The following is a 14,379-nucleotide window of genomic DNA, read 5'->3' as shown; positions in this document are numbered from 1 at the left end:
TTCATTTATTTGAACAATTTCGAAACAGTAAATTTTACTAATATTTTATAGACGAATGGAAATTCGCGAAATAGAAACTCATGAACGAGTGAATTCACTCAATTATGTAAGTATTTGAATATCGTTGAAAGGAACGATTTAGTCGTAATTATCGACCAGCAGCCATGAACGACAATTAGTGACAACCAAAGTTGAACGTGACTGGCAACGAATCGCTCGCAATCAATATGTGGAAAGTTTATTTCCACAATTAATCGGGATTCGGGGCAGTCTTTGAACTATCGATTGTGTACACGGAACACACATCGTTATGTTCTCGCCAGTCTACAGAATTTTACTGCGCCGATGACAAAGTGGGACCCTTCGAAATCGTTTAGTAAATATTCGGTGTACGCCTCGTTTCTATGTTTAAATTTAAAAAAAACGTATTTCAGATTTTTTCGTTTATTTAATTTTCATAAGTAAAAAGATAAGTGACGTGGATTCGAGTAGAACTAGCCTTTTCTGGCGAATAGATATTAATCTGATTATAGTAAGTATAGAATTTAATAAAAAAATGTGATAAAAAAACTTAATTTCGTGCGAAATGCGACTTCCATCTCGCCTACTGCCTAGCAATAAAACCTAGGATCACCTTTTCCCTACTAAAGTACAGTAAATCCTGCGTAAGCTCTACGATTTTTCCCTCAGCAAGAGTCGTAAGGTTATCTCCAGCACTCCGTGGAACTGCTAGCTCGCAGACTCGCCGTTATCCACGAGCCACGGTCTACGATAACTCATTATCAGGTTACTAATGAGTTACCGAAGTGGAAAAGTAAGAATTATACATATTTCTATATTATTCACCCTATCGTTATTAAACTCCACGAGGTTCCTACGATGATAGTAATATCAAACAACGAACGTGCTTATGATATAACTAGAATTTAACATATTAAAGATCGTGAAATTCGGTCCAAACGTTGAAATAAACTCGCAGAAAGTGCTTAAATTTTTCTCTTACAACGCTCAGGAGAACAAGGGTCGCTGGGTTTTAGTTTAGAAAGGAATCTAAGACAAGTGGTCGTTTTCCCTAAATAAAATGCCAACTTTGTCCACGGGGCACAGGGAACTCGCACAACAATCGTGTACCTTTTCTTTGTGTTTTATTGGTCCTTGTACTTTATCGGTTTCGCCCTTTCGTAAAGGGTGGTCCTTTTCTTCCCCTCGACCGCTCAATCAGTCAACTTTACGATAGGCATGTAACGCCCTTGCCAGCGATAAAAGAAAGGTCTTGAATAATACATCGCGCCTCGTAGATGCACTTTGCGCTGGTATCAGTTCCAAGGCAGCATAATTGACCTTCGATAAGAGTGGCACGCAGTTATGTGCAAATTAGTTCCCGTCAGAGATAGGTAGCCTAACGTCGATACGCGAGAACGTCATTAGGATGATCGAGTGCGACGCTCCTATCAACCGCCGCTAAAGGGATGGAACGGAGTTTATTCAACTCTCGCGTGTGTCATTCTAATTTGTCGGCTCGGAATTGATACGCGAGTCCTCGTCGAGTTTCCTGACACCGCTTGAAATTATTTAAGGTAGATAGTGAAGTTGCTTGCAAGTTAACGAGGCTAACATTTGCATAAAAGGGAAACGAAACAGAACGCAACGGGTATCGCGCGAATCTTTCAATTGCCCGGGGTCTCCCTTATTATGGCGAAGAAACATTACGCTGTAATTGGCTTTGAGAAATTGCAAGCTCCCCAGCCGAGAAACACAGAATACACGTTGATCCGATGTTGGATAAAAAATATAGTTATCAACTACTGCTAACAACGAAATAAGAATTCCGTTTTCATTTCTTCCGCGAAGACGTTTCGTTTTTATTATTATTATTCATTTATTAAAGGGAATAAACCCTTTAATACAAAATATGTAATATGTAAGGAACTAAAATTGTTCGAACCACACAAACATAGACTAATAATTTCAGAGAACGTTTAGCCTACTCGATATAAACGGGTAAGAGTCAGTATATGAAATTGCGAAAAGAGTGAATAGTTGGGGGAAAAAACGCGCCATGAAACTTTTCAATCGACACTGGCAGCCAGCGAGGCGAAAATAAATCCTCGCGATTACAAAAATATCAGAGCTCCGTGCTTCTCGCTTGGAACTTCCTCCGGTCGCCAATTTAGGAACTACTGATTTAGTATAATCGCTGGACGAACTTAGGGCTCCATCCGCGGTAATCTTATCGGAGTAACTTAAAAAATGACGACTTCTCGATGGCGGTCGAGAGGGGGGAGGGCGAACTTCGGAATACGGTGGTGCATTTAGCGCGGATATCGATCGGCGGCGAGCGTAACCAGCTTTTTTCGTCGCTCCTCCCTCGCGTCCGAGTCTCGGGAACACGAAGAGGATTGCAAATTGATCTCCAGCGGGAAAAAGCGCGCAATACGCGAGCACGGATTATTACGGTGATGGATCGTCCGGTTCTTATGGAGTTGGTAAGGCGAAACGAGGAAAACGCGAACGCACCAGTCTTAAATAAGCTTCTTACTTAGAATGTTTCAATTCTTAGGATCCTCTACACCGGATGTGCAATATTTCAGTTTTGGTAAATTAATTTCTCAGCCGTACTCGATGCTAATATTCGAGAAACATTCGATGTTCCAATGGGGACTCAACAAAATTTTCAAGTTCTTTTTCGTAGTTGCTAAGAAAATGGTGAGTTCCCAATGGCGAATTTCGTAACGTCAGTTCTCGCGTCCGAGTCGGAGAAACACGAGGAGGATTGCAAATTGATCTTCGACGGGGGTAGAAAAACGCATGATACGCGGGTATGCATTATTACGGTGACGGATCGTCGAGTTGTTATCGAGTCTGTAAGGCAAAATCGAGAGGGGTATGAAAACGCGAACGCACAAGTTTAAAATAAGCCGGAGTCTCGCGCCACCGTTGGCTCGCAACACGGCCGATAAGTACCGCCGCTAATAAGCGCAGACATCGTGCAGTTCGCCCGTGGAATTAACACACGACGGTTTAAGCCCGATATCTGAAACGACACGCGACCGTTCGCCATTTGCATAGAATGCAGTTAGAAATGCAAACTGTCGCCGTGGAAATCTCAATTCCGCGAGGACGCGACGCGACGGGGCCGCGCTGCTAGCCGCTCGACACGCGTAATGGAAAACGAGTTAATAGAGAAAGCAATGCGATTTGTCGATGCATCGTTAATCTAATTCCAGCTGACTAACTCCGCTAACACGTGTAACGTGCCACCGTGAAATTGGAAATTCCGGAAACGCGTATGATAAATGACCGCTGACTACCGGGAAAACGCGGGAAGCATTGTTGATCGCGCTCGATCAAACTAATACTGATTTTAATAGGAAATTTTCACGGATCTTGAAATTTTCTACGAGCCCAAAACTTTCATCTTGGACCATTTTAAACTGCACGATTTAAAATTTATCTTATTTTCGTCATCTCTCTTATTCAAATGTATTTCTTTTAATTACAAATTTTCAAGTTTTTTTGAAGAGGGCTGAGAGCTTTCTTCACGTGGTCGAACGATTTGCAAACGAAACAACCTTCGTTTCTTTTTAACCGCGATGGATTTCACTCGAGTTTAAATCAGTTTTAGAATCGCCATCGCGCAGAATATTTTCTTTCGGTTTGTTGAGAACCAGATGTGGCCACTAGGTTAAGAGATGGAGAGCAAAGTTAAATAACGAGAGCCGAGCGAACGATAAGGCACGTAGATGGATGATTAAAAAAAATTTCTTTAAACACTATGTACTATACCGAGCAGTATCAAGAAAATTACGCGAGCTTTTAAATTATTCTTGTGGCGTGAAAAATACTGATAAGGGGTTATTAAAACGAAACCGAGTAAATGCTGCGATAAATAACATTGCATGCTGGGGGTTGTGATACTATATGATTGATGAAACAGAAATGTTACCCTTAAGGATATATCAGTTCTCCTTTCATGAATAAATATACTTTCTTCGTTGCGAGTATTATAAATAGTAGGAAAGTGGAGCTCCTTAATGATCATTCGCTGCTACGTAAAAAATGTTATCGATACGATCGAAATTGTATACCGTGTTAACTGTTAAAAAATATATCTGACAGTTTGGTACGTTCATGAATATGTATGCCAACTGCTTTGAATATCTCTGCGTCGTACGGGTTGTTTAACAATTCCGACTGGAAATCTAAATGAGATTGATTTCTCACTCAGAAATTAGAAAAGAAAATGGAATAATTTTCAAAGTATTGATACGAACAGACGATATAATTCTTCTATAATTTGCAGGCACATTTTATGGAATTTGAATTTTTCTAAAATTGCATCCAATCTAAAAGTAACCGAATAAAATTGTTTTCCCATTTTCTCTAAAAACACATAGAACTCGATATCCTTTTTGCGGGAAAAAAAGAAATATTTTTAACTACGAAAAATAAAAAAGCCAAATACGAAACGGACGCCGTGGAATCAATTTTATAACGAGACGCCAGTCGATTATTGTCAGCAGGAAGGTAGTCAAGATAAAGAAGATTCGATTAATCTCCCGTTTCGAGGGACGATGCTTGGCAACGGAACTTAGATCGAAGGTTCGACTCGACAAATTCCAAATCGCGAAGGAATCGAGAGATGTAACGAGAAAGAAAAAATGGGGATAAAGAAAGGAGAAAGGGAGAGAGAGGAATTGGACGAGAAAGACCCGATCGCATGATCTTTGCCCTTTGCCAAAGAGCAGTGTCCGTGAGTGCCTCTCCACGATCGCTGGTCTTTGGGAAATCGCAGGTACCGGAAGAACTTTCAATTATATTCGTACTCGATTACAGGAGCACTCTCGTTTCCCCCTATCGCTCGTCTAAATGAGGCCGATGTAAAGCCGCTTATAGCAGATACGAGTCCCATTGTATAACCCGGGTGAATAAGTTCAAAGGAATAAAAGCTACTACAGGTCAAACACTGCAGAACCCCCCTCGTATCGCGGGGGAACGTCAACAAGTCATACAACCTTATATCGCACGATTCAATTATTGCGCATCGGCGCCGGGATCTTTTATTTTCCCCGGAAGCTACTCGACTTCCTTAACGGTCCGCCTAGCTCGACCGTAAAAAGAAATTCATTTCTATCGGTTCGCGTATTTACGTTTTTAGTCTTAACAACGTTATCGCTAAATGAAACTTGGCGCAGTTTTCCTTTGCACGAGCTGTAAAAATAAATTGGGGCTAAATTGTATTTCTCCCCGAACTTTCATCTTAAATATTTCCAATCGACGTTTCTTTAAAATAAAATTTTATATTCTAGTTTAAAGTTCTGATTGAAATTTGAACAAAATCAGTCCATAGAAGTAATGATGGCTGTTCTATTTTAATGGGAGATTCTAGAGGCCAAAATAAGACGAAAATCAAGAATACCAATTTGTTGATGGAGGCTTCGTTAAAAAGTTATTAACAATTAAATTCAAAAATTTCAAATCGTTTTGAAAAAATTATTTTTAGTTGCACAGGTCAATTGCACGCATTTTTGGTCAACAGACATACCTCCGAAATCCTACCCACTTTCGAGAAAAAAAATCGGATAGGTGCCTAAATTTTTCGGCGAAAAAAAATTTTTCGAATCGTTCTAAAAAAATTATATTCAGTTGCAGAGATCAATTACAAGCATTTTTGGTAATTACACATACCCCCGAAATCCTACGCATTTTTGAGAAAAAAATTCCTTACCGAAAATATAATTTCTGGCCAGAAATATCTGCCCGAATTTACATGTGAATCTTTAAAACGTCATAACTTCTGAACGGATTGGACGATTTCAATGTTTAAAAAAGCAAACTACGCGTATTTTGATGGAGTATATGTACAAATCGCAAAAATATTCGAAAAGTTGGTCCTTGACCCCGCAAAATGAGAAAAACCCCATAAAAATGGTCCAATTTTCAAACAGCCATAACTCCTACAATTGTGAATATATTTCAATGAAACTTTTCTGAAGTAGAGCTCATGGGTACCTACAAAAAAGTATTAGACAACTTTTCTGTAGGGTGTCAAACAAAATTACTAAAAATGAAAAATGAATTTTTAAGAAGAATCGACAGGGGGTAGGGTGCCTAAATTTTTCGGTGAAAATGAAAAGTTTCAAATCGTCCTAAAAAAATTATTTTCAGGTGCGGGGGTCAATTGCAATCATTTTTGGTCAATACACATACCCCCGAAATCCTACCCACTTTCGAGAAAAAAAATTGGATAGGTGCCTAAATTTTTCGGTGAAAATGAAAAGTTTCAAATCGTCCTAAAAAAATTATTTTCAGGTGCGGGGGTCAATTGCAATCATTTTTGGTCAATACACATACCCCCGAAATCCTACCCACTTTCGAGAAAAAAAATCGGATAGGTGCCTAAATTTTTCGGCGAAAAAAAAAATTTTCGAATCGTTCTAAAAAAATTATTTTCAGTTGCGGGGGTTAATTGCAATCATTTTTGGTGAATACACATACCCCCGAAATCCTACCCACTTTCGAGAAAAAAATTCAGTATTGGCGGAACTTTTGGTTTCTTTTGGTATTCTTGATTTTCGTCTTATTTTGGCCTCTAGAATCTCCCACTATTATTTTTAAGGGGTGGTCGAACACCCTGTATATGTCTACCCAGCGTCCAACTATGGCACTTACCATGTCACTCTCTTCCGCCAGTAGCAAACTACCACAAACGTTATATCTATTACCAAATTCTTACCGAAAGAAATACTTAATTGTCAGTCGTCGATACACCCAGTAACGCAGTGATAACGAAGAAAGTCTGAGGCTACGTATAACTTTCTATTGCAATTATTCTTTCAATAATTTATATTCCCCGCATTCGTAGAGGAGCATCTTCCTTGTGGAAATGTTCGTTTACCCGTACACCATGAACGCGCGGGAGTATCTCGGGGTAAATACGAACAGTTCGAAGTTTCCACTATCCAATATCGGGGCGGAACGAGACGCTGCCATCGGGCCGGGTGCATTAAAACGGCACCATTTCGTGCTAGCCGGGCTGCACGTCGGTATATCCCGACGCAATTCTATGCCGGTCGATCTTTAATAGCGCACACAGTATCCATACGTGACTATCGGTCGCAAGCATACTCGACTGCACGGACTTGAAAGTGATCGATCCAGAAACAGGAACGAGAACGAAAGCAGCCAGACTTGCGAAACCCCGGAACGCTCAGAGTCAGTATGCAGAGTGAGTGGAACAGTGGAGAAGGAAGCATCCTGGGAATTACCAGCATTCCGTTGGATCGTACCAGGATTGCGCAGTTTCCATGCGGGGTCGCAATCACCGATTGGACTTACGCGAATGCAATTGATCCGCAGGTAATGGTCGTACTCACGATAATACCATAACAATCGTACATCACCATCGTCTGTGATTCCGGCATAGGTTATGGCTGCCGGGGCCGCTTATGCCCGATCGAGCTTGCGCTAACTTCCAATTATCCTACGTTTACTGCTTCCACGAAAAACTGCGATTATGGAACATTTCTGCCCTAATTTCGCTGTGCACAGTATGCAAAAATTCCAATTCTTTTGAAGCAATAAAAACTACGCTACTTATAATACCATTCGACGAAGCCTCAAACTATATCAAACAGAAATTAGAGAAATTGTATAACAAAATGAAAATTATAGTTTTAGTCGGTGTAAAATATAAAGTCTTTATAGTTTGAAACATTATTTCTAAATCATGATTCGATAATAAGATCCTGTATGAGCACGTAGAGAGCTTAAAATGTACAACATTAAGAAGAAAAATTGTTGTCGATCCTGTAGGATGGTTGAGCGAAAAACAAACCAAGATTTGCAAAAACTTTATTATATAACCAAGATTTGCCTCGTATAACAAGATATGACTGTGACTAGAATTGATTTGTCTGAGATTTAATTTCGACGATATGGTGCCACATTAACGATATTACGTATTTTCATAGTTATTTCCACTCGAAAATAATAGGCAAGCATAAAAACCGCGGTAGAAATAATGTTAAAAACCAGACGTTTTAATTTCTTTTAACACTACTCGAGAAAAACGCGATACAGCGTGAAAGTCGAGCAGCTGCATTGCCAGAGTCATGAGTTTTCAAGGGCCATAAATTTCATGATCCTAGATTAAGCTAATTCTCTGCCACCGCGTTCTCGAAAAACAAGTAAAAGAAGCGAAACGTGGTTTTTAAAAAATCTCGATCCTCGAAGGATCATAACTTTAAGAATGTATACATTTTGTACGTTTATATTTTACGTAAGACTCGAGACAGGAATATACATACGTTAAGCTAGGCGCGTGTACCTTCAAGATCATTTTATGGCTGGATGGAAACGATTATTAATAAACTAACCACCTGGCACGGATGTTGATGAACCTAACTGCTGCCCAAACAGTTTCACGTTTGATCCCGAGAACGTGAGACCTCATGAAGAATTCAAACATGGACGAAGGATAGTTTGTGGACAGGCTAGCCAACCACGAAACTAATTTACGGTTGTTGGTATCTTATCTAAGAAGATGGCCCATGGAGAAGCGTCCCGTCTCGTTAATACTTTAATTTCACATGATGTAGTCCTTTGTGACAGAGCAACCGGCTGACAAGTGGAACTCCCCGGCATGCGAACTTCACCCAGCATGCAGGGCTTAATTGTTTGCTTGCTGGATTGTTGTTAGTTAAAGTGGAAAGTTGCTGATAACTCGTGAAAGCGTAAACGAACAAGAGAGGGAGAGAGAAAGAGGAACGCGTACAAGTTGGCGTAAAGGGGAAACGAAACGCGGAGGCGGTAGAGTGTATTAAGCGAATGGATTTTCGCGCAGCCGTATAGAATCTGCGAACGGAAGTGCTAGATCATCCAATCTGATCGCTACTGATCATCTCAGCCGTGGAAAATTCTGGCGAAATGTTTCGGCTGTAAAACTCCTTGGGTCGTTTCATCAGCGTATAACGTTAAGTGACCAGATCAAGTGGAAAAGTTTTTGATTGGACCGGTCTGGTTCGGGGTAAATTTAATATTTTTTTTTCCTTCCCCCCCGCCCCACCATCCCAGTCGGAACGAAGGGAAATCGATTAGGTTTAAAATTAGAACGAATATGACTGGAACGTTTCTCTCCAGGGCTTACTTTTCTTTTATAGGAATCGGATTCCGTCGATACGAATCTCGGAGGAATCGGCCGTTAAAAAAAATGTACTTGTTCCTCCGAGAGAGAATAACGAAAGGTGTTTCGAGGAATATTCATAGACCATGTAACCGACCGACGCGTTGCAATGAAAAAGTCAGGTTCAATTTCGAGATCCACCCTCTTGCTCGTAAAAATGAACAGCGGGAAGAGGTTGTTGCGTTTGGTGTACCCGTAATACGAAATTTTTTTAACATAATTTCACGTTCCTCGAACCTAACCAAACCTTAACCAACCACACGATGTTCGCCACGCAACGTTCACTTAGCTTGAATGTATGCTAGAGTAGTATGAAGGAACGTAATAGGGTCTCGTAAGAACGTCACGTAGGTTATGATTTTGCAACCCCTTTGAAAGACCCCTGGTGAGCCAAACTCGACATTTATAACGAAACGTGAACGTATTATTAGCGTTACTTTTTAACGAGCATACAGGGTATTTCGCCAGAAACAGACCACCTAGATAATTCTCTTCTTTTTAAACGCGCGAAGGAAGATCCTTTTTAAAAAACGACTATGTTTGAAAATGTACAGAGACGCCAATTTTAACTTTCTTACGGCCAAAAAATTTTAAAATGCCACTAAAACATGTAGAAATAAATGTTGTAAATTTAACTGCAGAAGGTGTTACAGTTAACTCGTAAAAATGTATTTCACGGTACAAGATCATTCTGCGTCGATGCCTCCAAGATTTCCGAAACAAAGCTTTCTCGTTATTTCGCAACGATTAACGGACACGTGATCGCCAGAAATCCCCTGTTTCGAAATTCCTGTTGATCAACTCTAATTCGTGTTCCGTCTGACGGGATTAGCCAGGATTTAGTTCTTTCTGACGTTTACGGAGAATAGAAACAGTGTGGTCCCTCCGTCCGTGGCCGAGCATTTGATACCCCGACGCTCTCTTCCCTCTTTCCTCTTTCCCAACCCCCGCGACGACAGTGGTTCGATGAACAATTTCAACGCAGCGGCGCTAATGCCATGCCGACGCTACGAATACATTTGCAAGTGCAAGCAGCGCCCGAACTAGAAGCCCTGACCAAATACCAGATGAATGGGTGCACGGCAATGTTCTACTCTACCATCGACTGACTGGAACGACTGGAAGTACCGGCTGGAATCCCCCCGGCGATCGAGTCTCGCGAATATGTACCATCGCGATTCGAATTCCAGCCTGTCCATCTCTATCGGAACGATTATCCGTCGCGGTCCGTTTAGAGGAAATCCGGTCAGTCTGCGGAGATATTGTTGTTCCTTCTATCGATCAGCCCTGACAATCAGACGATAACGGTGTGTGACGGACGACAGCTCGTAAAATACTGCAAGTTGTTGTATCGAATGGTCCAACGACTCTGAAACGCTCGCGCATGTCAACTCCTAGTTTCGCAAAGAAGAGGACGTACAGTGGTGTAAAAATCGACACTTCGTAAAAGCTGTCTATACTTAATTATTAGCCCGTTAATAAAGAAGGATTATATAAAAATACCCCATGAAAAGACCTATTTAAGTAACAACTGATCTAGCATGTTCAAAAGTCGGCTAATTTTATTTGAAACAAGATACCAACTAGAGAAATCCCGATATGTCTGTAAATAGTACGTAAAGAATCGAAGAAAACGAAGGCGTAGAATATACGCGGCGCATCGATAAACCTTGCATGCGGCACTCGAACTTTCCGCCCGTCTGCGGGGGAGAAGAAAATGAGGCGAAAAAAGGACCGACAGAGGTAGACATCTGCAAAAGCAGATGCAGAGAGGGAGCCGATAAGCCTCGCAAAGAAGACCTATCCGTTCGCGGAAGCAAAAAGTTCCTTCATTTGTCGACCACTGTCCGCTGCATGTGTCCGATTCGAAAAACTGAAAGTTTCAAAAAAGTTACCCCAAACCCCGGGTAACACGTGTCCATCGGCTCCAACTTTTTCCACGAAATGCCGGACGAACGTCAAAGATTCCTCTCCGCGGCTGTCGATCGCAAGGGGCCAGAGTTATAGTTGCTATTCCCGATCCGAGGTTCGAGTTATGCTTCCGTGGACGACTGTCCACGCTCGCAAAAGAGGGTGAAACGGGAGCGCAAACTAAAGGAAACAAAAACGTGTCTGACACCAAAGTTCCTCGATCGCAGATTCAACAACTCAATTTATCTTACGTATGATCAACAGATACTTTCATCATTAGCGAAGAAACCCGGGATCTTAGAAATTACGTGTCTCTGCTGGTACGATTATTTATTGTAATGAACTCGCAAAGTGTATTTTAAAATATTAAACGAGAACTTGTTCGTTATTTGTGGGATTATTTTCTTATTTGAGATATCTAGTCGTTCTTCCATATTAATTTGACTTTGATCGACTGTCTATCAATTCGTCAAAATGCAGTGTTGTCACGTGCAGCCATAATCATCACTCTGCACTCTACAAATCGGTCCTCGTTCGCTACCAATAGTCTATCATAAACATCCAGTCGATCGTTTGTCATTCGCGCGAATTTTATCGTTTCTACAGTAATCATTTACGTATTTAAGAATAATTTGTGCACAGTTTCCCATTTACGACTCGGTGGTGTAATTAGAAAACTGAAATTCTTGCAATTGATTCCCTGACAGCGTGTTTCAAAAATGCCCTATCCACGTCGAGCGAGCACGGTTATCGAACAATTTTAACAAGCCGACGCTGCCCCGACAATAACGAAGCCCAGTGGATCGTGGAAGAAATCGAGAAGGATCCACAACAAAGCTGGCTCCGTTTGAAAGACAACGGTGCTGTGATCTGGAGAACAATTAGACGAGGAAAGGCGGAGGAGAACGAGACGATTTCTGTCACTGCTGGCTTCCTGAGAAAGAAGAAGGAAGACGGGTGTAAGGACCAAGGGAAATTAAATCTACCCGCTTCAATGTCCCCATCCACCCTCATTACCGTGGAAAAGCGTAAAGATCCCGTCGAAATGAGAAGACATTGTTATACCGAACAGACAACGGGGAAATCCACGTTTCCCTGTTTCAGAACTTTTCCCTTTGGTCTCCCTGTTTCACATGCTCGGCGTTCCGTGTTCCGGAAGTCGTTGCTCCAGACGCGTAACCAGTCGCGCGGCGTCTTCGACGGGAACAAATTTTCGTAGACGCGCTCAAATCGGCTGCAACTTCGAACCGTCGCGTCGCGTCGTACGTAATTTCCGATGCTCGAGTAATTGCTAATCGAGATTGTTACCGTCTGCGAGCACGCACGCCCGGAACACCGTCGCAGACGAGATTCAACAACTGGTAAGTTCGGAACTTATTACGAGCATAAGCAATGTCTATTGCGAATGGGAATATGCGCGCACGGGCGACAGCCATGATGGATGGTTTCGATTAGTTTGCCAAACTGTACATCGAGTAGGTTGAATTCGATAATCTATTGCCGCGATCTATTTATAATTCATAATGATTTCGTTCAGTCGAAGGAATCAATTTTAAGCTACGTTTCTGACCATTAAAATCTTTTCAAACATAACCATACAAGAACAAACCTTGGACAAGAACACCTCCGTCGTGTTTAATAGTAGGAGAAACAAGTTTCTCGCGTTGGCACGTCCGTCTAAATGATAGATATGAAATTTAGTTCCGTCTGGGCATATTTTGAAAAATGAGTTGGAGTTACGAGACGACGTTAGTATATGTAGTATACCAGGGTTGATTAAGTTGACGATGATCCATCTTGAGAGGTCGATTGCCTTATCGACGTTCGATGAAGTTTATCGATTCGGGAAAAAGAATTATTACAGGCGGTTAGAGTTACGAGAACCTAACTATTAGACAAGTTACGTGGTTTAACCCGTACATCTGACAGATCCTTCAAGGGGATGTTCTCGTCCGAACACGGAGAAGCTAGGCTTTAAAATTTCATAACACGAAAACTAATTAAAATATTAGTTTGAACGTTACACCGACTATTCCGTAATAATTACTCGGTGTAATGTCTGGAGAATAATTTCATTTAAAATGGTGGTATTTTTTGAGCTTCGAAGAATGTGGATCATCTTTTAGATTACACTGTTTCCAGCAAAAAAATGCTTATTAAAGCTTGTCGAGTGGGTGCAACAGAATTTTTATATTTATTCTTAGTTATATCAGACTCCTATAATAGAACGATTTCAATTCTGAAAGCTTTACTAACCCTTTTTACGTAGAACGATCGCCATTTCAACTGGATGACGTGTCTTAGATCAGCAGAATTTGTCAACTGCGACCTGGTTACCATTCCCATTACTGTCAAAATTTGTAGAATCGTATGAAATCTTTAGTGAAACGCGGAATTGAAAATTATACGGTGTCATCTACAATAGGTAGTTGCGTTGATTGGAATACTGATCTAATAACAGGCTCTGCACGACTAAAGCCGAAAGTGGCTCGAACAATTCAGGACACCCCTAGTCGTGATTAGATTTATTTGCGGGTGACCATCGAGTGGTATGTCCGACATTCTGAAAATCAATGTGTGCTACAGTGAATACAACAGGAATCACGCAAGAGGAAGGCACAGGAGAATGGTTGGATAGATACAAGATTCGACCTGGTAAAACAATAGTGCCTCGACGGATGGTTGATTATCTCAGATAATTATGGATACTCGGATGGATTTGGATTAATGGCTCGTGTATCAAACTTTGACCGTGAATCTAAACCTCACAAATAATATTCGACAACTGTTGTCATTAAACAAAGGAAGAAACTATTTAACTAATTATTTGATAATGCAGTATTTACTTGTTTTATTTTATTTATCCCTTGCTATTGATAAAACTAATAGCATACCGATTGATCGATAATTGTTTATTAAATTGGGTATTATCTGTAGAGGAGCTTTGTTTCTTGATTTTTACAAGTACACAAGCCATTAAATCCATTTTAATCTATTTTGATCTATACGATGACTATCGACATTTATATTAAAGAAATGAATTCCATCGAGTAAATTCTAAATTGCAGAGGCCTCTGGAAGTTACGATATCCATTTACCTTGATGCAAACTTGAAAAGTTATAATAGATTGATCGGCTTATACAATCTTTAGTGCGTCTAAAAAATATACAAGAGGCTAACTTAAAAATATACATCAGGAAAGAAACAATAAATTAAAATTCATAGAGTGTCTTCTCTCCTGCAATCCCTCTTTCCGCCTCTTGGGAAATAACGTAGCGCGAGC

General features: G+C 40.8%; 1 protein-coding gene across 1 annotated transcript in view; it reads right to left on the bottom strand.

Annotated features, from left to right (window-relative positions):
• Window positions 1-14,379, bottom strand: part of LOC143344712 (TWiK family of potassium channels protein 7) — a 264,886-nt gene that overhangs the window by 207,436 nt on the left and 43,071 nt on the right. The gene's annotated exons all lie outside the window — the stretch shown is intronic.

The sequence above is a fragment of the Colletes latitarsis genome, chromosome 8 (genome assembly GCF_051014445.1).
Source record: "Colletes latitarsis isolate SP2378_abdomen chromosome 8, iyColLati1, whole genome shotgun sequence".
In the NCBI taxonomy this organism is placed as follows: Eukaryota; Metazoa; Arthropoda; class Insecta; order Hymenoptera; family Colletidae; genus Colletes; species Colletes latitarsis.
This window is presented reverse-complemented; position numbering and strand designations above follow the sequence as displayed.